The 20,100-nt window shown below is 53.8% G+C and overlaps 1 long non-coding RNA gene across 1 annotated transcript; it reads right to left on the bottom strand.

Annotated features, from left to right (window-relative positions):
• Window positions 1-459: 459 nt before the first annotated feature.
• LOC107211606 lies at window positions 460-18,782 on the bottom strand. Its single transcript, XR_004499507.1, has 6 exons — window positions 17,643-18,782; window positions 15,909-16,096; window positions 15,638-15,786; window positions 14,335-14,484; window positions 12,912-13,051; window positions 460-5,187 (listed from the first exon to the last, which is right to left on the bottom strand). It is a non-coding gene; the product is annotated as an uncharacterized LOC107211606 (long non-coding RNA).
• Between the last annotated feature and the right edge of the window lie 1,318 nt (window positions 18,783-20,100).

Here is a 20,100-nt window from a genome sequence, read left to right as displayed (position 1 = left end):
CCTGGGGATGAGGGGCTCCTCTGGTTCACAGCAGATGGCACTGCCTGATGAGTGGGCAAACCCCAAATGCAGCTGCTGTTCCAGCAGCTCAGCCTGGCCTGGGCACTGGGGATGACCCAGACCATGTTCCACAGCAGGGTGCCACATTCAAGACTTCCTGATGAAAGAAAACTCCATTTCTAAGCACTGATGGTATCAGCAGCACGGGCTGGCCCGGCTGGGAGCTGAGCTGGTTCCTTGCCTCAATCAGACCCTCTCCTGTCGGGTCAGTCACTGCAGAACCTCCCACCAAACCTCCATCCAGCACTTCCCAGGAGCCCAGCCCGCAGAGCAGCCAGGCTCTGGGCTCATCCAGAGAGCTGTTCCTCGCTCCCCTCTGCTCCAGCCCAGCAGGAGCTGGGGAACCTGCCTGTGAATCACTAAAAACCCCAATATGATCACGGACAAAGACCCTCTAACTAATGGAAGTTAAAAAGTGATATGTTTATTCACCAGTGGGCAGCACAGGGGTCATTCCCAAAAGGTGTGACTGCCCTGAACGAGGTTCTTTTCCTTCTGTTTATTTCCTAAGATCTTCCATACAATCCATATGCATAACCCCAGCACCTCCCATCCCCATCCAGTATTAACATGAGGCAATTAGCCCTTCATGTCTGCACAATTCTTCTCTTGGTTTGAGCCGGTGGTCTCAAATTGGGTCAGTGGTCTTCAAAGGATGAAGTCAGGAGGTCTTCATCAGGTCTCTGTGACCCTTTGGCACCATCTAAGGCCCCCTGTTCGGTGATGGATTGGTGCAGAGTCCAGGTCATTGTTCTCACTGGTTTCAATCTGTTCTTATTCACTTCACCTCCCTCTATAAACAAGCTCATAACAGCAAACAATACCACAATTAGCTCTGGCTTAAGCATCTAATAATCATTTACCCACCATTGGCTTATCTGACTTACATCTTGATCATTTTAAGTTGCTTCTAACTCTTAGCTAAAATCTTAACTCTTCAAAAATGGTGATTCAAACGTGGGCCAGGGCAGGAACAGGGACAGATTCCCACAGGATCACTGTCAAATGAACTGAAGGCATCATCCCTTCTCGACAGAGAACACCACACTCAGCTTTTCCAAGTCCAGTAGCATTGCTGAGAGCTTTTTTTTCTTCCCCCCCCCCAGCTTTTTTTTCTCCATATGCTGGAAATCAATTCCTCCTCCTCACTGCTAGTAATTCCACTCAAGTTCCTCATCCCATTCTTCCCCTCCCAATTTCTGCATTTTCCAGGCTCTGTACTGGGTGCTGTCTATATCCTCTTTCTACCTATTTTTCCACATTTTTGGCTCTTGGTGGCCACTCTGGCCAGGAGACATGTTCTGGCACTCATTTCCCTGGCTAGGAGTGTTCCCTTTCCATCAGCCAGCCTCCAGGAGGCCCTGGGAGCCCCTTGGGCAGTGCTGTGTTTGTGCCTTCCTCTGGCATCCACCCCCCTTTTATTTCTGGGTAGGGAAGGGGCTGTGGCAGGGATCCAGCTCTTCCTGCCAGTCTGGAGGGAGAGGAGGGCACTGTGCATCTGCACAGGGGAGATAAGGGCAGGGGGCAGCTCCAGTGCCTGGGATCTCGTTAAAGCAGAGCTGGCTGGTCTGATCCTATCGCTGCCCAGAGAGATCTGGGACTTCATCCTCGGCCAGCGTGGACAAATCCAGCCAGCAGGGTGAGAGGGGCCGTGGGGCAGGGAGCAAGGGGAGGCTGTCCCCTCTCCAAGGGACTTCACTGGCCCCAGGGCTGGCCAGAGTCCCTGGTGATGGATCAGCCCGCGGCAGCTCGGAGCTGGCCAGCACTGGAGCGCTCAGCCCCTGCTGCCCAGGGCTGGGGTTTGAACCTGCTCCTCCCCACTCCTCCAGGGACACAGGGGACAGGGACAGCCCCTGGACAGCCAGGGCAGCACCTCCCAGCCCTGCAGCCCAGCCCTGCCATACCCCAGCATTTTCCCTGCTTCCCCAGGAGGAGCACGGTTATTTGCCAAGGTTTGTTCCCACCTGTGAGCAGAATGAGTTGCAGGCAGGTGAAGGTCAGATTTCCAGATGCTTTAACTTCTGCCCTGACACCTGGGAGCCCGATTTGTCTCTGAAACCATCACGTGCTGCTGGTTCCTCTCAGGAGCGAGCAGGAGGCAGGCAGCAGTGCAGGGAGGGATCCCTGCCAACAAACACCACTCGTGCTGGACACGGCCAAGAGGAGCCCTGGGGGGAAGGACCCAGTGCCAGAGGCTCCTTTCTGCCAGCCAAAGCTCACTCTGTCCCTGCAGAGTTTGGCAAAGGGGTTTTGGAGGGCAGCAAGAGCCTCACTGATGCTTGTGGGAGCACAGACAGGAGCAAACAACAGCCAAGCAGTGACAGCACTCTTCTTGTCAGACTAAACACCACAAAACCCACGTGAATAACCTCAGTAAATTGTCCCCACACTTCAAAGGGCAGGGTGCTTTGCTCTGAGCCCCCCTGGGAAGGCAGAGAGGATGCAGCTCCTCAGCAGGACCACTGGAAAAAGCCAGAACACAGCAGGCAGCTGATGGCAATTCCTGAGTCACAGGGACCTTGGTGCCACCTCCCACCTCAGCCTCCCCTGCACAGCATCTGCCCTTCCCACTGCTCTGGGGAAGGGGCACGAACACAGAGCCCCCACAGCCGGGCACAGAGCCTGGAGCTCTGCTCCAGGAGAAGCTGCCCAGCTTGGGAATGAGCTGTGCTGGCCAGGAGAGCTGTGGGAGAGGATGGCTGAGCTGGAGACACCTGAGGGAGCACAACGGGCCAAGCACAGCAGCAGGGAATGGACACAAGTGTCAGTGGAAGGAGTTTGGAGCAAGGAGCACTTGAGGGAGACAGAAAGGGCTGCCAGGAGTTCACAAAAACAATGGATTGGCTGGGAAGGGACCTTAAGGATCATCTACTTCCAATCCCCCCATCACTAGCAGGGACACCACAAGTTAACCAAGAGCAGCAATATTTGGGGAAATGAGCAGGCCCAGGTATGCCAAAGCAAAGGAGGGGAAAAAGCTTCTGTCAGCTCCTCTTACCCTCTGTTAACACCAATCTGGGAGCTCCTTGTCTGGGATCACAGTCTGCCCAGCCACATGGGGAAAACACATTTCTGGGAAAGCACAGCACATCCAGCAAAGTGTGTCAGCAGCTCGTGGCTCCGAGGGTGACAGCCCAAACACCACCAGGACAGCTCCCAGACAGCCAGGCCAACCTGCCCTGAGAAAGAGCCTGACAGCTGGAGCGAATTCCTTGAGCTTCTCAGCATTACAGAGCAGCCCTGCTCCTGCTGGACTCCCCATGCTCACTCAGACACGTCTGCGTGCCAGAGGAAGCCCCTTTGGGTCAAACAGACCTGTCCTATTGCCACGAGCTCCCCTCTGCAGGCCCTCAGCTGTCCCCATACCCCAGCACATGCCCCAGAGGGGATCAGGGACATTCAGGGATCCAGGGACAGCAGCAGCAGAACACAGCTCTGGCTTGGGTGCTGAGTTTTGCGCTGTGCTGCACTCACCCAGACTAAATTATCATTTACACCGCTCTTTTCCAGCTAACAGAATAAATAACACAGCTGCTGAGCGGCAGCAGAGAACCTCTCCCTGTGACAGCTGCCGAGGGAACCCAGACCCTTTTCCTTCAGCCCCTGTGCTGTGACCCAGGGCAGGTTCCCAGACACCCCAGCTGGGCTGGAAGGGAACAGCCAGTGCCGCTGACGCAGCTCCGAGCTCCTTATGGCAGGAGCGTCTATTTAAAGGAGTCAGAGCCTTTCTAACCCACCTTCCTTTGAAAGGAAAAAAGCCCACCTAAATATATCCTCCTAGAATTAGAGCTTTTAACCTGCCTGCCTCCTGCAGCCCATTGTCCAGCGCACCAAGAGCTGTTTCCCTGGAAATGGCAGTGCAGGCTAATTGCTGTTTGAAGCCTTTCCTCCCACGGGGCAGAGCAGCAGCCTTGGAATGCCATTCCCTTCCCTGACAGCTCTCTGTCACAACAGCCTTCCCAGCACATTTCTCCCTGGTTTTCTCCCTCGGACAAGCAAGATTTAATCGGAAGTGTTTCCCTGCAGAAACCACCCGAGGGTGTGTGCAAAGGGGGAGCTGCTGGGGATGCACCTGACAGCTCCAGGGAACCCTCAGCAGTGGGATGAACCTGGAGTCTTCCCTTCAGGTGAGTCAAGGCGAAGCAGGAGTGTAAACAAGAGGAAAAGCACATCTGATGTATGTGTTTTTCCCACCCAAGCTCCTGAGAAGAGCAGGTTGTCAGAAGGCAAGACAGGCATTGCAGTGACAGCTCCTTATTTAATGTAATTGCTACACCTCAGAAGAAAGGAAAGAAAAAAAGAAAAGCCTTATCATGAGCCCAGATGATTTTCCCTCCAGAAATCCTTGAGGCTGGGTGTTTCCATTCTCTCTGCAGAGGAGAGCCCTGCTCCTGTCAGCAGCTGGGGCTGGGAGGGTGCTCTGTGGGAAGGGAGGATGCTGGTGAGGAACGTGGCCCAGCAGTGCCCTCCCTGGGCACAGCCACGTGTGGGGTGTGCAGCCACATCTCTCCTTCATGGGCTGGGACACAGCAGCCCTTTGTTCCTCACTGCAGAGCGGGCTGGAGATGCTCACACACAGCAGGTGTTTGCTCTGGCAGCCACAGCAGGGATCACCTGCAAGAGGAGCCAGCCAGAGCCCCACATCCCTGCCTGGAGCTCCTCACACAGACCCACAGAGGGCAGGGATCAGGGGTCTGGAGAGGCTGAGGCGCTTGGATCCATTGAAGAAGCACTTTGAGGGAGCTGTGAGGAGGCTTTGCCAACTCAGGAAAGGGACCTGGAGCTGTGCAACAACATCCCTGCAGTTTGAGTCAGACATCTGGATGGGGAATGCCCCCACAGCCTTGCTCTGCTCCAACCCTTCTTGTGTCTGCAGGTCTGGCCAGCACTTCCAAGGGGACAGACACCCAATGGAGACAATTCCTGCTTCTTTGCTGGCACACCACCACACTGTGGGCAATTCGAGGTTAATTAGATAAGCTTCTCCAACAAGGTCTCTGGCAGAGCAGGGTTTCCTTTCCTCTGTGTTTATTCCTTTTTTAACCCTCCGACAGGTCTCGACGTCGCGCTGCCCCCGTGGCACTGCTGCCTGTACCTGGGGATCTGCTGCAGCACATCAGGGGTGAGCTGCAGAGAAAGAAATAAGAGCTGAACAGGTTTAGAAGTTGTCAGCTCGAGCAGCAGCCCCAGAGTCCAAGCGTGCTCGTGCCCAGAGCTGCATGAACAGTTCATGGTATTGGAGTCAGAGCAGCACCTCTGGCTGCAAGCCCGACACATTCCACAGGGTCTGGAGATGCCTCAGAGCTCTAAGAGGCACCACACACAAGAGAAAAAAAGGACAGCATTCTCTGTGTAGCACAACAGGGCTATTTGCTTGCAAAAATCCCACGGTTTCACCATTCCTGGTCCCTGCAGGTGCTTGGTTCCCAGCCTGAATGGGCTGAGGGCAATCCCAGCCCTGCAGGTGAGGAGCTGGCAGGACACAGCATCCTTTATCTCCAGAGCAAGCTGAGGCACTGCTCCCAGGGCCAGGGCTAATCTAGGCAGCCCCAAATGAAGCAGTCACTCTCTGCCAGCTGCAGCCTTGTCAGGGGGAAGTGCAGGACAAGGCCTGAATGGGATTAGTGCAGAGGAAAAATAAATATCCAGGGCCACCCGTGCCTCGGATGCTGCCAGGGATGTGCCCAGGGAAGGGTCTGCCTTGCCTGTCCATGCCTTGCTGAAGGCCAGGAATGTCTCCATGGGTCTGCCAGGGGGTGAGCAGCTCTCCAGCCACACATCCCTTCTGATCTCCTGGCACAGTGCAAAGGGAGGTGGGCACTGGGGGTGGCATCCATGGAATCTGCTGCCTCATGCATCCGTGTGCCCCACAGCAGAAATGAGGGACTTGTCCCCACTGGCCAGTGCCAGAGGTTTCTGGGCACTTGGAATCATTTTGGATCAGACTGACATTCCCATTGACCAGCCCCGGGATAAGGTCACAGCTGTAAAACAAATCACCCCCACCCCAGCCCTCACTCTTTAGCCAAGCCAAGAGCTCCCACCAGCCCATCTGCCTGGGGAAAGAACCACTCTGTCAGCACTGGGAGGAACCAGCCCCTGGCTTCTCCCATCTCAGTCTATTCCAACCTCACCCTTCCCTGTTATCCCAAGAGCCCCACTCCATTTCAGGGGTTTATCGTGCCTGTGGCTCAAGCTGCTGAAGAACACAATGGTCAGAGGCTGTAAAAGCCACCCCAACAGCACAAGCATTTGCTCCTGTAAAGTGCAGTGAGCTGCAGAAGAGCTTTTTCATTAGTGACCCACATTTAAAGCTGAGCTCCAAAGCAGCACAGCAAAACCGTGCTCCGTGATCAGCTCCTTGCCAGGGAAATATCCCCTCACTGGAACAGGCAGCACAACCCTCAGCCCCAGCCAGGAAACAGCTCCTGCCTGAAGTTATTCTTGCATGATTCCAGAGGATCCTGGAGCCCAAAAGCAGCTCTCAGGGCTGGGAGATGTAGCAGGGACTGAGGTCAGGACAAAACTGGGCTGAAGGCTTTGGGATCGGGTGAGGCTGGGACAGAGGCGGGTGATGGAGAGGGATTTGGGTAAATCCCCACCTAAGGGACAGTACAGACCTGATCCAGCCACCTTCAGGGCTCTCTGAAAAAAGCCCTGGAGCATGGGAACACAGACATTTTCCCCTGTCACCCCTTGGCAGCATCCACCTTCATCACCCCTCACTGCCACCCTTCAGGAGGTCAGGCACACAGAAAACAACTCAAACCAGGCAGAAGAGAGAGAAGGAGGAGAACACCCTGCTCTCCACCCCTGTGCAGACCCTGTCTGACCTGATGTCCCCACCAACTCATCTGCATCCACAGGCTCTGCTCCTCAGCCGCCCTCACGCTCCAGGAGCCGGCAGAGAGCCAAGATCCCGGCTCCAAGACATTAACCTGATTCCTTGTGACTGGCTAACCCTTCCTCAGCCCACTCCAGCCTCCCCCAGGGCTGGCAGGGCTGTGGTGCTACACAGCTCCAGAAAGCTTGGGTTGCTGCCTCCTCTTCTCTGCCTCAATGGAAACGCACGATAAGATCTCGGCACGAGCTGAGGAAATTGCCTTCCTCGATCCTGCCAGCCCTTGGCCAGGCTAGCTGGGGAAGGAGAACAACACTCTCCTGCAGGCAGCAGAGCCCAGCAGTGGAGGAGCCAGCAGCCCCTTTGCCCCTTGGATTTCCATTTCATTTGCATTTTAAGTCTGGGACTGCCAAACTCAAGCCCTACAAAGGGCAGGGGATGCTCCAGGGCCAGATTCCTGCAGGTCAGCCATGCAGAGAAGGCATGCTCCCTGCAGCCCCTGCTCACCACATCGTGAGGCATCACCAAGTGCACAAGGAAGAGGTGAGGATCAAGAAACAAAACCAGAAACCCTCTGGCAGCATCCTGGCATGCTCAGCCCAGGGAGAAGCAGGTCACGCTTCTCCATGGATACTTGGACAAGGATATTAAAGAGGATCATCACAGCAGCAGGCAGTGGTCCAAACTCACTGGGTTCAGGCGTTTCAGAAGCCAGGACTTGCCTGCATGAGCTCCCAGAAATTATCCCAACAGCACAGAGCTCACTGCAGCACCAGAGGCTCTTCCTCCAAGATCCTCCGTACCAAATGGCCCAGGAGCATTCCAGATGGCCAATCCATCCAGGCTTCCATCCCTACCCGCTCCTGAGAGCTGGAAAACTTCCTGTGCCCACAAACAGAACTGGAGATGGTGGCTGGGTACAACTGCTTCCTTGGCAGGCTCAGCGGGGCTGAGGAAGAGGAGGAGGAGCCTCTCAGGAGGATGCCAGAAGATAAAACCAGAATATTTTGCAATTATTTGTCAGAGTCTGCAGGAAATAGTGGAGTTTTTGCAGTACCTCTGGAGCCAGACCAAAACCAGGACCTCACAGTCCTACACACACACTCACCCCCAGCAGACCCCATCCCACGTGAGGGGAAGGGGAGCAGCTCTGTTTCCCCATTTTCCAGTGGTCCTTGGCAAGCACAGCAAGGTGGAGGCAGTGGTTTGGTGCTTTGATGAACCCCCAGCTTATTTCCCCTAAAGAGCCATTGGGGAGACTCTCCTGAAGGTGCTGCTGGTGTAGATGGCCAGACACAGCCCAGTGGTCCTGGAAAAGGGAGAGCTTCTCCACCCCCAAAACACAGGAGGCTGCTCCCTTCTCTCAACCCAGCTGGAGAAAAAATGAAGATAAAATTGGATGGGGCTGGAGGGCTCTGCCCCACATCCCAGCTCATCCCAGAGGAGCCAGACAAACAGCTCAGGCAGCTCTAGAGGAATTGGTCACAGGGCTTTGGTGCAGGCTCTGAGCAGCAGGCTGTGGCAGGGAGAGGAGGGAGAAGCACAGCCTGAAGCCATCACGCTGCCCGATGCCATCCCTGGCCTGAAGGACGAGCGTGTGGGGCCTCACGTGCTTTGGCCTCACTGATTTCCTGCAGCTCTGCCCTCAGACCCACAGTGAGGTGGCTCGTCCTGCCTTGCAGGAGCTCTGGAGCAGGATGAGGACACTCATATCCTTCCAGGACAAACCAAAGGGAACAGCTGAGACAGCAAAGGCACTGAGGGTAACACAGCCATGAGGAGAGGATGGCATTCCTGCCCCTGGCCCGCGTCCATGCCCCAGGACAGGGCTGCCTTGAGCAAAAACTGGGGTGTCTGGGTGAGAATCAGCTCCTTCCTCAGCTCCTTGTATCCCTGGAAGGCAGAATCCACCCAGAGCCAGCCCTGGCTGCCACACTCAGGCTTTTCAAGCCTCTCAGATCCCAGCCTGGAAAGCAAACTGCAGCAATTACCGGCGCTTGCTGCTGCGAACGGCAACGCTCTGTAAATAAATTACATCTCGGAAATTAATAAGCGTTGCCTAATTGGGGTTTAGCATCTTAAATTCCTAAAAATCCTTGTAAGATGACAGAAAAGGAAGACAGGAAGATATTCACTTGGCTGGAGAGCCCTAATCCAGCCCCAGCAGTAGGCAGGACCCCCAAGGAGACTCAGCCCTGCCTGTCAGGGGTTGTCGTGCTCCAGCACCAGGCTTTGTCTGTACATCCCAGCTCCAATTTTACCAATTTTACCCAGACCAATTTTACTCCTGGCTCCAGAGCAGCAGTGCTGCAAATGGCTTTTAAATACCAAGCTAGAGCTTCCAGGTCAGAGCATCAGGGATGAAGAGAGACCAAACCAGAGAGCAGCTGCCAAGCTGGGCCTTTGTACATGAGGCAGAGAAGCTTTTGGCGTTCTGCATTTGCACTGGAGGAAGCTCAGTGCTCCTCTCCTCCTCCTGCCAGCTCTTTGGTGCATCCCACCATCACCATGGTGAGAGCTGGATGAGCTTTGGTTACCTGGGAGCGCTCAGAGCCTCTGGTGCCGTGTGGGGAAATCATTTTGCAGCCAAAATCCTGCACAGATTCCCAGCAGACGATTCCCCTGGCACCAGGCTGGCAGCTTCCTCTGGGCTGCCACCTCTCCCATGCCAAGTCTGCTCCATCCAGCCTCCCAGCAATCTGTCCCTGTGCAGGCAGCAATGTGCTGTCCAGATCTTTCCCTTGCCTGCAGCACACGTGGACTTGAGCCTGACGAGAAGCAAATCAGAGCTGCACTTCTGTGTGATGCTGATAGTTTTGCTTTCCTTCAAATTTCTCCCAGACACCCCAGGCTTCCCAAGGGGCTCCGTGTCCCAGCCTGTTTCTGGGAGATCAGGAGGCAGGTAAGTGGGACGAGAGCATTTTCCAGACCTCCATCTCCCTGGGCTGATCGCTGAGGATCCCTCAGTGCCTGCTGATGGGCACACAGAACAGGCACTGCTGCGGAGCCAGCGTCCCTCTCCTCACACAGGTATCCTGAAGGTTAAAGCACCAATCCCCTTTTCTCCTGCCCACATCATTAGCACATCCAGGTGAGCAGCAAACACACCCCTGACACTGAGGTTTTCCTCCACTGACTCCTGGGGGCCCAGCACGGAGAAACTTTAATGGATCCGACACAACTCCCAGCACAGAGCAGCTCCACTGTTTGATGCAAAGTTTAATTTGATTTCTCACTTGAATAGCTGAGACATCCTTGATGCACATCCTTCAGCTCCTTCCAGATAAATCTGCTGCATACAATTAGCACCAGGAGTCACCTGCATTTCACCAGCCTTCCCCAGCACCTCCCAGGGCTGCAGAGCAACCCCACTCCCACCTTTGGAAAGGACTTTCCGTGGCATTTGCCCTCCTCTACCAAGGGGAAAAATGGGGTTAAAGATCTTTACTACCTCACTGTAATCAAGGAGAGCTGATGGAGGGGGCAGAGGCCACGGCAGGAGCTGCTGCAGCTTTCCCAGCTGCAATTCCTGCAGGAGCATTCCCTGCTGCCCCCCAGGCCGCTCTGCTCCTCCCCACAGCAGCTGCATTTCAGCAAGGCTTGGGGCAGCTGTGCAGCCCTGAAGAGCAGCAGAGCACAGCGCTCTGGAAACAGTGACAAAGTGCTGGGATTGCCAAGACAACATGGGAAGTGCAGGTGGGAACATGGTGTTCCTTTTTAATCTCATATCACAGTCTGGAGGCTTTTCTGGCATCTGTTTCCAGGACACCCTGAAACTTCAACCCCCAAAGGCTGGGGAGCAGAGAGCTGCTGGGGCAGGAGGGAGACCCACAGCTTCCCAAAGAGAGAAAGCTGGACAAGGAGAGCACTGTCCTGCACCAAGCAGTGATGCACAGGCAAAGGTCTCACCTGAGACTGGAGAGCCCCCACAGGCTCTGGCTGTTTTCTGTCTGCTTCAAAACTCACTGGTGAGCCAGCTCGACTGAATCCGTTCCCTTCCCACAGCCCTGAAGCACAACAGTTGATTTAAAAACCTTACAGCAAACTGTTGGGGAGTGAAAAATGGATTTTCAGGCATTAAAGCACAGACTGAGGAGCAAACAGACACCTTTGATTGAGAAATCAATGCTGGGGTTTTACAGCACTTCACACTAAGCAGCAGCAGAGCCCAGCGTGCGCCTCATCCCTGCAGGGCAGGGGGGTAGAAACCAGCAGAAAGCAGAGAAATTAAACACTCTGATGCTTCCCATGGCCTTACCAAAGCCAAATGTAATGTGTTTTCAAAAGAGACCATTCAGATTATAAACTGAAGGGAAAGGGTCCATGCCAGACCTTTCAGGGGGCTTCACCTGGCTGCTCCTGAGGCTGAGGGCTGGTCTCTCCTCAGCCCTGCTAACCAAGACCCTGATCCAGTGGGTGATGTTCCTGCCCGTGGCAGGGGGTTGGAACTAAATGGCTTTTAAGGTCAATCCCAACCCAATCCCAACCATCCTGTGATTGTCTGACCTCTTCCAGCCCAGGGATCACCCAGGGCAGCACACAGGAGCTCCTGCTGCTCTGTCAACCAGCCCTAAGTGCAAGAAAAGGAAAAGAAAAAGAGAAAGAAAAAAAGAAAAAACTGAAAAATATTAAAAGCAGAGCCTGGGATTGATGAAGATGCCAGAGGGAAGGAGCAAAGTCACAAAGGGAAGAGGAGGAACAATCCCTGCACCCAACAGGGATGTTACAAGCAAGAGAGACAAGCTGACAAATTAAAACAGACCACGAGAATCCCTGATATGTTTTAAAGCCTTCTCTCAGCTTTCTTCTTCTCTTTTGTATGTTGAAAATTCATCTTCAATTGCAATGGCAATGCCCCCAGAGGGAAAAACACCCCGGCATAAGGCAGACTTCCCTCTAGGCAATGTGAATCTGTATTACCAGAGCAAAAAGCCTTTCATCTCAAAATCGCTCCCTTCCAGAGCACTTGACCCAAAAGGAAGTCTCCTTTATTTCTGTAAAAGTCACTTTTCTCTCCCACATCCCGTGGCCTCAGAAGGGAGCAGGGAGGCAGCTCTGTGCCTGCCCTGTGCCCTTGTGCTCCAGGGCACTGCTGGGGCAGGGCCAGGAGCTCAGGGACACCCCAGCTCCCCAGAGAGCTCCTCTGCCCCTGCCAGGCTCCTCCAGCCCCTTCTGCCCAGAGACAGGGACAAAGGGGGACCTTCTCCAACAGCCTCCATCCCTCAGCAAGAGCCAGTGCTGCAGCTGCAGTCATTGAAGACAAGTCATCCCCCTTGTTTCTCCTCAGATGCTCCAGGCCAGGAGTGCTCCCTTTCCCAGCTGCATCCACAACACCAGGGTGGTTCTGGACAGCTCAGGCAGGACAGAGAAAATCCAGGGGAGCTGCTGGAGCCAGCTGTGATCCAGCGGCTCCCAGAGTTGGGGATGTCCTTGTGAGGGCTGAAATGGAGATGAAAAGTGGTACCAGCAGTTCAGCAGGAGGGAGGGGAATGGCTGTTTGCAGCCAGGAAGCTGTCATGGGTGAGACAAGAGCTCCTGGCTCCCACAGCCAGCTGAGATCCAGGGAAATCGCCAGCACGGACAGGGATCTGGGAACCCAGGCTCCCAGCCCAGCTTCACCCTGGGCCAGGAGCTCTGCCCTGCAGGACATCAAATGCCAGACACCTGCCCACATGGGACACAGCCCAGCAAGGCAGCCCCGGGCTCAGAAAGCCAAAGCCCAGCACAAGTCACTGACTCCAGGCTGAGTTTTGCAATGGATCTGCAGTGTGAGGTCAGGAAGGACAGCAGAGCTCATGGAATTACAGCACATTTCTGCCCCTCCAAACTGAGACCCACCTGAATCCCAACAGGCTGGAAAAACCCAGGGACTGCTTGTGCAGAGCTCTGCAAATGCCATGTTTTTAGAGCAGCCCTTGGGGCTGTGTGAAGCTGGTGGGATCCCTGCAAGCAGCTCCTGAGCACGAGCTTTGCTTTCTCCTGAACACACACACAGGTCTGGGCTACTCACTGGGCTCAGCCATCCTGGAGGGAGCAGATTTATCAGGCAGGACTGGCAGAAAAGATAACGGTGTTGCTGATGGTTCCTCGAGCTGAAATGCTCTCAGTGCACTGGGGGAGCGACATGCAGTGCATGATACCCACAGAGTTCTATAGAATAAACACAGCCTGCTTCAGTTCACACAAGCCAGCCCCACAGAAACATTAAAATTCAACAGCAGGGATGTCAGCTGGTTCAGGTTGGGCTGATTTCTGCATGCCTTTGGGTAGCATTTTTAGGGAGGCTTTTTTCTGAGGCTTTTTTATTCAGCTGACAACTCCCTCGGCCCCTCTTTTTCTGAGCACCCCAAGGAAAGCTAAATCCTTGAAGGAAAATAATTTCCAAACCTCTCAGAGATTAAAAAAAAAAAAAAGTCCTATTAGACTAATTTTTAGGATGCAGGGAGGAGAAAGCTTAGGCTAAACAAACTAGTGGAAAAATTGATTTATTAAAGTAGTTGGATGCTATCAGGGAAGCAAGCAATTTCCTGCAAGCACCATAGCCCATTCTACTAGAACAGATCTGTCTCACCTTCCTGGCAGTGTTCCCTGTCCCTGCCCTGCTCCCAGAGCAGCTCCAGTGCTGTGATCCCCTTCAGTGACCCATTAGCAGCCACGGCACATTTGCCATTGTGTAAGTGGCAGCAGCAGCAAACACAACACTCTAAATAAATTTTCGTCGGCTGCAGAGCGGTGTAATTAATCACAGGGTGTTTTACAGGCAGCAGGAGGCAGGGGAATGCACAAGGCTGTGGGAAAAGGGACATCAGGCCCCCCCTCTCCTGCCTGTCCCCACCCTGCCCTGCCAGAGGTGACAGAGGAGCTGAGGGCAGCAGCAGCTGGAGTCGAGGTCAGGCTCTGTTCCACAGCTCATCCCAAGCTGTGAGCTCTGGGCAGTGACTGCCCCAGCCTGCTTCATCCTTGGTCAGCAAATAAACAGCCCTTGCTGTCAGTGCCTGCAGAGGTGTGATGTTAATCCTGCTCCAAGCCCACTCCCTCCCTGCATCTTCCCTTTCCCACATTCCTGAGGACCAAGACCTGCTGCCACAGAGCAGGAGCAGAGGAGGAAAGAAGAGCTTTCAACACCCTGAACTGGATCCCTCCAACTCCTCCCTTGGCAGACAACAGCCCTGAGCTCTCCCTCCTGCAGCCTCTCCTTCTCTTCACTGCAGTCCCCTGAAGGCTCTTTGGGATGCTGGCTCCTGCTCCCAGGCAGCAGCTGAGTTTCTGGGGATTGCTTGGGAAGCTTTTCCCGAGTGCAGGACACAGCACACGTCACACACCCCACAGCCTGGTCCCAAGGCCAGCAGAAGAAGCAAATGGAATAGTTTGGCCCTGGGAGAAACTTCACATCAACCTCACACCACCAGCACTCCAGGGACCCTTCAACTCACCAGGATGGCACAAAAGGCAAGCTGGGAGCCTGCAGCACTTCTCCATCTCCAAGGCAGATGCCTTGGCCCTCTTCTCCTCCCATCCTCCCACATCCAAGGACAGTGGCCCACATGGATGTGTCCTCCTGCTTCAGAGGGCACTGCCCTCACCTGTACAGACAGAGACAAAAAAAACAGGTTTTGTTTCTTGATGCTGAACAGAAAGCTAAAGTCCTAAAGGCTGTGGCGGAGTTGAAGTGTCAGCATTCACCCTGAGCCCTGAAATCAACCCACCTGAGACAATCCTCCTCTTTCTCCCTTGCTTCAGCCCCACTCCCTGCTCTCTCCTGAAGTCTGGCATCCTTCCTGCTCTGACTGGCTGCTGTCTCTGAGCAACACCAAAGCAGTGCTGAGCAGAAAAGATTATATATATACATATATATATATACAGCAGCCTTTGAGCCATGCTTTTAATATTTCATCTTCCTTTTTCTGTCAGAAGAAAGGAAATTCCTTATGCTGGCTGGGCTGCAACCTCACCACCACAGCCCTGAGCCTCAGCCAGCCCTGGCTGCCAGCCCCTGCAGGCAGATGGGGAGTGCAAGGCTCATCTCCCACCCACCCAAACCTTCCTGCTCTGACATTCCCTGGTGCCAGTCAGGAGGTGGCACTGAGGGGGCAGGGAGGGCTGGCCAGCTGCCTCAGAATTCAAGATATTGCAGAGAATCCCTGCACTGAGCTCCACAGGCCACTCAGATGCCTCCATGGCCCAATTCTGGTGGAAACTTATCTGGGAAAGGTGATGGGTCAGCAGGCACGGGCTCACCCCGAGTGACGCTGCCAATCCCTGCCACCACGCTCCGTGTCAGAGCCAGCCGCCAGCCCACCCTCACACCAGCTATCCATCAAGCATCGTCTGTGTCAAGCCAGCTTTTATTTTTAAATTTAATGTCTGTAAAGTATTTTGGCTTTAAATTATTCCGCAACCTCCCTCGGTTTGGCGGCGCTTCCCCGTCTAGACAGAACAATCTTGTTGTCAGTGAAACAGATTCGCCCTGACATCCCTGCCGAGACGTTGCTGCTGTTTTGTGGAAAGGAAAAGGGCTAAAAAGCTCATTCTTTACGGTTTTGAGATGTGATTCCTGTCCATTCAACTTCAAACAAACACCTCAATCAGTAATCCCGCTGTCTCAGGTTTGATCTCTCCGTGTCGGGTGGAGGCACGGGTGGCTCAGCATCAGTGGGATCCCCCCTCTCCTGCTTCCCCTGGGCCTGCCCTCCTGGGAGCCAGGAATTCCCTCCTCTCCTGCTCTTCCAAACCCACCTGCTTTGGCTCTGTCTCTGTCCCAGGACTGAGGTCTGGAGTCCCCTGTGGCAGTGCAGTCCCTGCCCCCCAACACTGGCCTGGATCTCTGTGGCTGCAGGACAAGTCTTGGATGGCTGGATGGGAGATGCAGGAGAGCCATCAGCAGCCTGAAAGAGACATTAAACCAAAACACACCTTGCACACCAGCTTTGTTGCCAAGGCTCTGCCAGCACGAAAGACTACAAATACTTTCTTTATAATTAAAAAAAGTACTTTCCCCCTTGTTTACCTAGGCAAAGATAAAGCAGAGTGAGTGTTCAGCAGCACCTCGTGTCAGCCTGTGGTACTTGGAGAGAGGAAACTGCCTGATCCAGACAAAAAATAACATTGCTCCCCTTTTGCTCTGCCGGTGACACATCCTTGATGCCTGCAGTCACAAGTGACAAGTACCAGCTGGGCACCTTTCCATCTCCTCTCCTGCTAAGACAGTGAAACAGATTCATCTTTGCCACCCATGTGGCAGCAGGGAGGTGATTCCCACCTCCTGTGGACATTCCCTGCCTGGGCATCACCCAGGGCAAAGGCAGAGCCCCAGAGCTCAGCCCCTGAGGAGCTGGACACACACACAATCACACAGGAACAGAGGGGACTCCTCGTGAAGGGCAAGAGCTCAGCCCCAGGGATGCTTCTCAAGGGTGCCTGTGGCCAGGGTGGGGCTGGAGAAGAGCTGAACACAGCACCAGGCACATCTCTAGGCTGGCAAAGGGCCATATTGGCTGATTTCAGTCCCAAAAATGCCTCTGGAGCTCCAGGAGGTGCCCAGATCAGAGCAGGTTGGATCAGCCCCTCTGTATTAACAATTAATCCCAGAGCATCCCACGATAAATCAGGTGCAAAAGTACCGTGCACAGGAGTCTCTACACAGCCAAGCAGAAAAAAATGTCCCTGAACATTCAAATGGGAAAAATGAGATCGTGAAGCAAGAAGGGCCCTCTGTGCTCTTTGCTCAGGTACCCCAGGCCCAGCAGCACAATGGGGAGAGCCTCAGAAGCAGGAAAAGCTTCAGGGCAGCTCCACACCTGCTGCCCACCCTTCGTGTGATGGATAACCTCGTGAGTTCATCCCTATCCTGACCTCTGTGGAGACATGGAAGTCTCCTTCCCCCAGCTCTGGCTCTGTCCCATAGGGAACAGCAATCCTGGCTGTGCCAGAGCCAAAGCCCCACATTTGGAGCAGCCCCCAGCACACCCACCCCAGCCAGGAGCAGATGGCCCAGAGAGACAGAGCAGCGTGGGGGAAGCTCCCACCATCCCAGGGATGTGCCGAGCAGAGCCAGCCCCAAGGACTGAGTGTTCCAGGGAAAATAGCACCAGGAACTCATGGCAAACAGCATATGGATGTGGCCTTTCCTGGGTGCACGGAGACCATCCCACACAGGATCCTCCACAAGCACAGAGCCCGAGCATGGCTGAGAGCATCCTGCAGCAGCACCTTCTGCCTCTCCCTTCACCCCTATTTCACCAGCTCATTAACTCACTGAGGTCTTGCCCCAGGTCTGGGGGACCAGGAATGGCTCCTCTGAGAGCACCTGCTCTCTCTGTTGATGGAGAGCTGAGAGAAGTCCTCTCCTCAGCTCCTCCAGCCCTGCCGATGCCCAGGTCCATGATAAATGGAGTTAGAGCATCATTGGAGTGTTAGCTGCCCTCCCGGGATGGAGGTGTTAATGCATGGGCAGAGCTGGGGGAGTGAAGTGCTGGGAAATGATGCGGAAAGCTCATTAGCACATCCTTAATAGCCCTGAAATTGCTGTGAGGGCCTCTGGCAGCTCTCCTCCCCCTGGGTCGGGGGAGTCCTTGTCAGGGCACCTCCACAGGGGCATTCCCAAGGGAGCGGCACTGGCACATCTCATCTGCTCCACATCCAATGTGGCACCAAGCACCCAGATTTTACTGCTGCACGCTGCTGCTGCCCTCTGCCTCAGTTTCCCTGCCAGTACAGAAGAGCTGTGACACCTTCCACTCACCTCGGTGGGTATCTCCTGCTCTTAATTCTTGTTCTGCGCTCACGGAGCTGCGATGATACATTTGGGAGGATTTTCAGGCAGTTCAGAGGTGCTGACTGAATTTCCAAGGTCAGCCAAGCACATCAAGCCAGAATCCCAGAATGGTTTGGGTTGGGAGGCACCTTAGAGCTCCTCTCGTTCCAGGGACACCTTCCACCAGACCAGGGTGCCCCAAGCCACCCAACCTGGCCTTGGCTCCTTGACACACCCTGGGTGTCCCAGCCTCTCTCCAGGGGGAGATGGGTGTGGACACTGCTCCAGGCACCCCCTGAACCAGCTCAGGTGCTCAAGGGTTGAGTTGGAGAGCAGTTCTGCTTTCCCAGAGCTGGGGCAAAGCCTTCTCTCTGAATTAATGATGGTAAAATTCTGCTCCTGGGCAAGAGCCGTGTCCCACCTTCAGGGGCTGCACCACAGTTCCACTTTTCATGGCACCTGCACTGCAGGGATTTGATGACTCCTGAGAAATGCCAACACAAGAAGCTTTTAAGAACTCCTGAACTGCCTTTTTAAGAGGCAGGGCACATGTGCAGCTAATCCAGTCTTAAAACTAATGATTTAATTTACCCTTGGAGAAGCACACCAGCATAAATTAATATCTCCCAGTAGTATAACATAAGCATGTTTTATCTAGAGATTATGTTGATTAAATCATCAAGTGCCATAATCTTCCCTTCGTACCTCAATAAATTGGAGGGAAAAAAAAAAAAAAATCCCTAAAAATGTAGATTCAGCCTTCTGAGCCACAGGAGGGGAGCTCAATTCAACTCCAAGCAGTCTCCTGGCCCAGCACAGGGCTCAGCACTGGGTGTGCACAGGACTCCCCACCCTGGGAGAAGCTGGTGTGGTACCAAGAGGTAAAATAAAGCTGCATGTTCCTCATGGAAGAGGTGGCAGGAGCTCCAGGGCAGCTCAGGATTTGAACTTCTGGGGTTCAAATGGAGCTGGGGAGGTCAGGCCTGGCTCTGCTTTCAGGACACGAGATTCCAGGGTCATTATTCCTGTGAGCTGGACATCCCAGGGGCTCAGCAGAGGGGCAGAGCACAGAATCCCCTTTACAACATCTCCTCCCACACCTGGGTTCTGCTCCTTCCCACTCACCTTGAGCTGAAGGACTAAACCACCCACCCTGATGAATCAACAAGACCTACCTGGACTTTTCCCACCTGCTGGGGGTGGTTTTTCAGACAAAGCCGGTTCCTGCGGGACTCAGCTGCAAACCCTCTCCAGGTAACCATGGGCAGGCACTTGATGTTTAATGGCTTTGTGTGCTGGCTGTTTGGGCTGCTGGAGAGCCCTTGGGCCGGCCACTTCAGAGGGCACTTGAGACACACAACACCTTTTATTCAGAGCCAATTCCGAACCTCAGGCAAGTTTGAAAGCTTCCCTGGAGAAGGACAAAGGAGCTTGTTAAGAGGAGGTGTCCAAGGCCAAAATAACATCTCCAACTGCAGCAAGCCCCTCCCAAGAAACAGCAAACTCTAAACCGTGTTTGCACTGACCCCTGGCACCAGCAGCAGGTCCCCAGAGAGAAACCTGGATTTTTCCAAGGTCAAACCTCAACCTGAGCAACACAGACTCACCCTCCCAGTCCCTGGTGCTTATTAAATAAGCGGCTTTTGCAAAGAAAGGGCAATTAGCAGATGTTTTATTTGGTTATTGGCAAGTTGGGGCAAACAGCGAGAAGCTGCCAGCAGTGCAGGCACCACAGCTCTGGGCCTGTTTCCTCACAAACAGGGTAATTTGTCCACTTTTGTGAGAGCTTGAGAGCCTTCAGAAGAGAAAGGGCATTATTTCAAAAAACATTTTAAAACAGACAGGAAGCTGTCAAGAGGAACACTCTGCTCAGTGTCTCAGGCAGAAAACACATCTCCATCCAAACACTCTGTCCTTGGTAGGAAAAATATTCATTGTAAAGATCCATTTTCAGGTTCTGAAAGGAGGCACTTTCTGAACACGAGTTTTTCCTCAGAAGGGAGACGCTGTGCTCTGACTTGCAGCGTTACAAACATGGAAGCTTCAAGAAGTTTCCTGACTTTTTTTATTATTACTCATTCCTGTGGTCCTGCAAACCTGCCTGATGATTCAGAAAGCAAAGGGAGGGTTGTGTTTCTTTCCATGAGCACTATTAAACTAAAACTCAGACCCAAGCCCTTCTTTCCCTTAGAAGCAGACCTCCAAGTCTTACTGACTTCCCTAAAATGATCCAGGCAGAGGAGTGTAATTTAAGAACAATTCTTCTCATCCTTCTGATGCTGTTTTACAGCAGAAATAACCTATCTGACCCTCTCCCTCTGAGAGTGTCTCTGCCTGCCCAGCTCTGAACAGCATTTCCCTTCTAGGCTTTATAGCCTCTTCAGTTCAATTAATGGGCCCCCAAAAGCCTGGGGACTTCATTACTCCTAAATGAAACATCTTCAAA

The sequence above is a fragment of the Parus major genome, chromosome 15 (genome assembly GCF_001522545.3).
Source record: "Parus major isolate Abel chromosome 15, Parus_major1.1, whole genome shotgun sequence".
Taxonomy (NCBI): domain Eukaryota; kingdom Metazoa; phylum Chordata; class Aves; order Passeriformes; family Paridae; genus Parus; species Parus major.
Note: the sequence above shows the minus strand (reverse complement) of the source record. Positions and strands in the feature narration are given on the sequence as shown.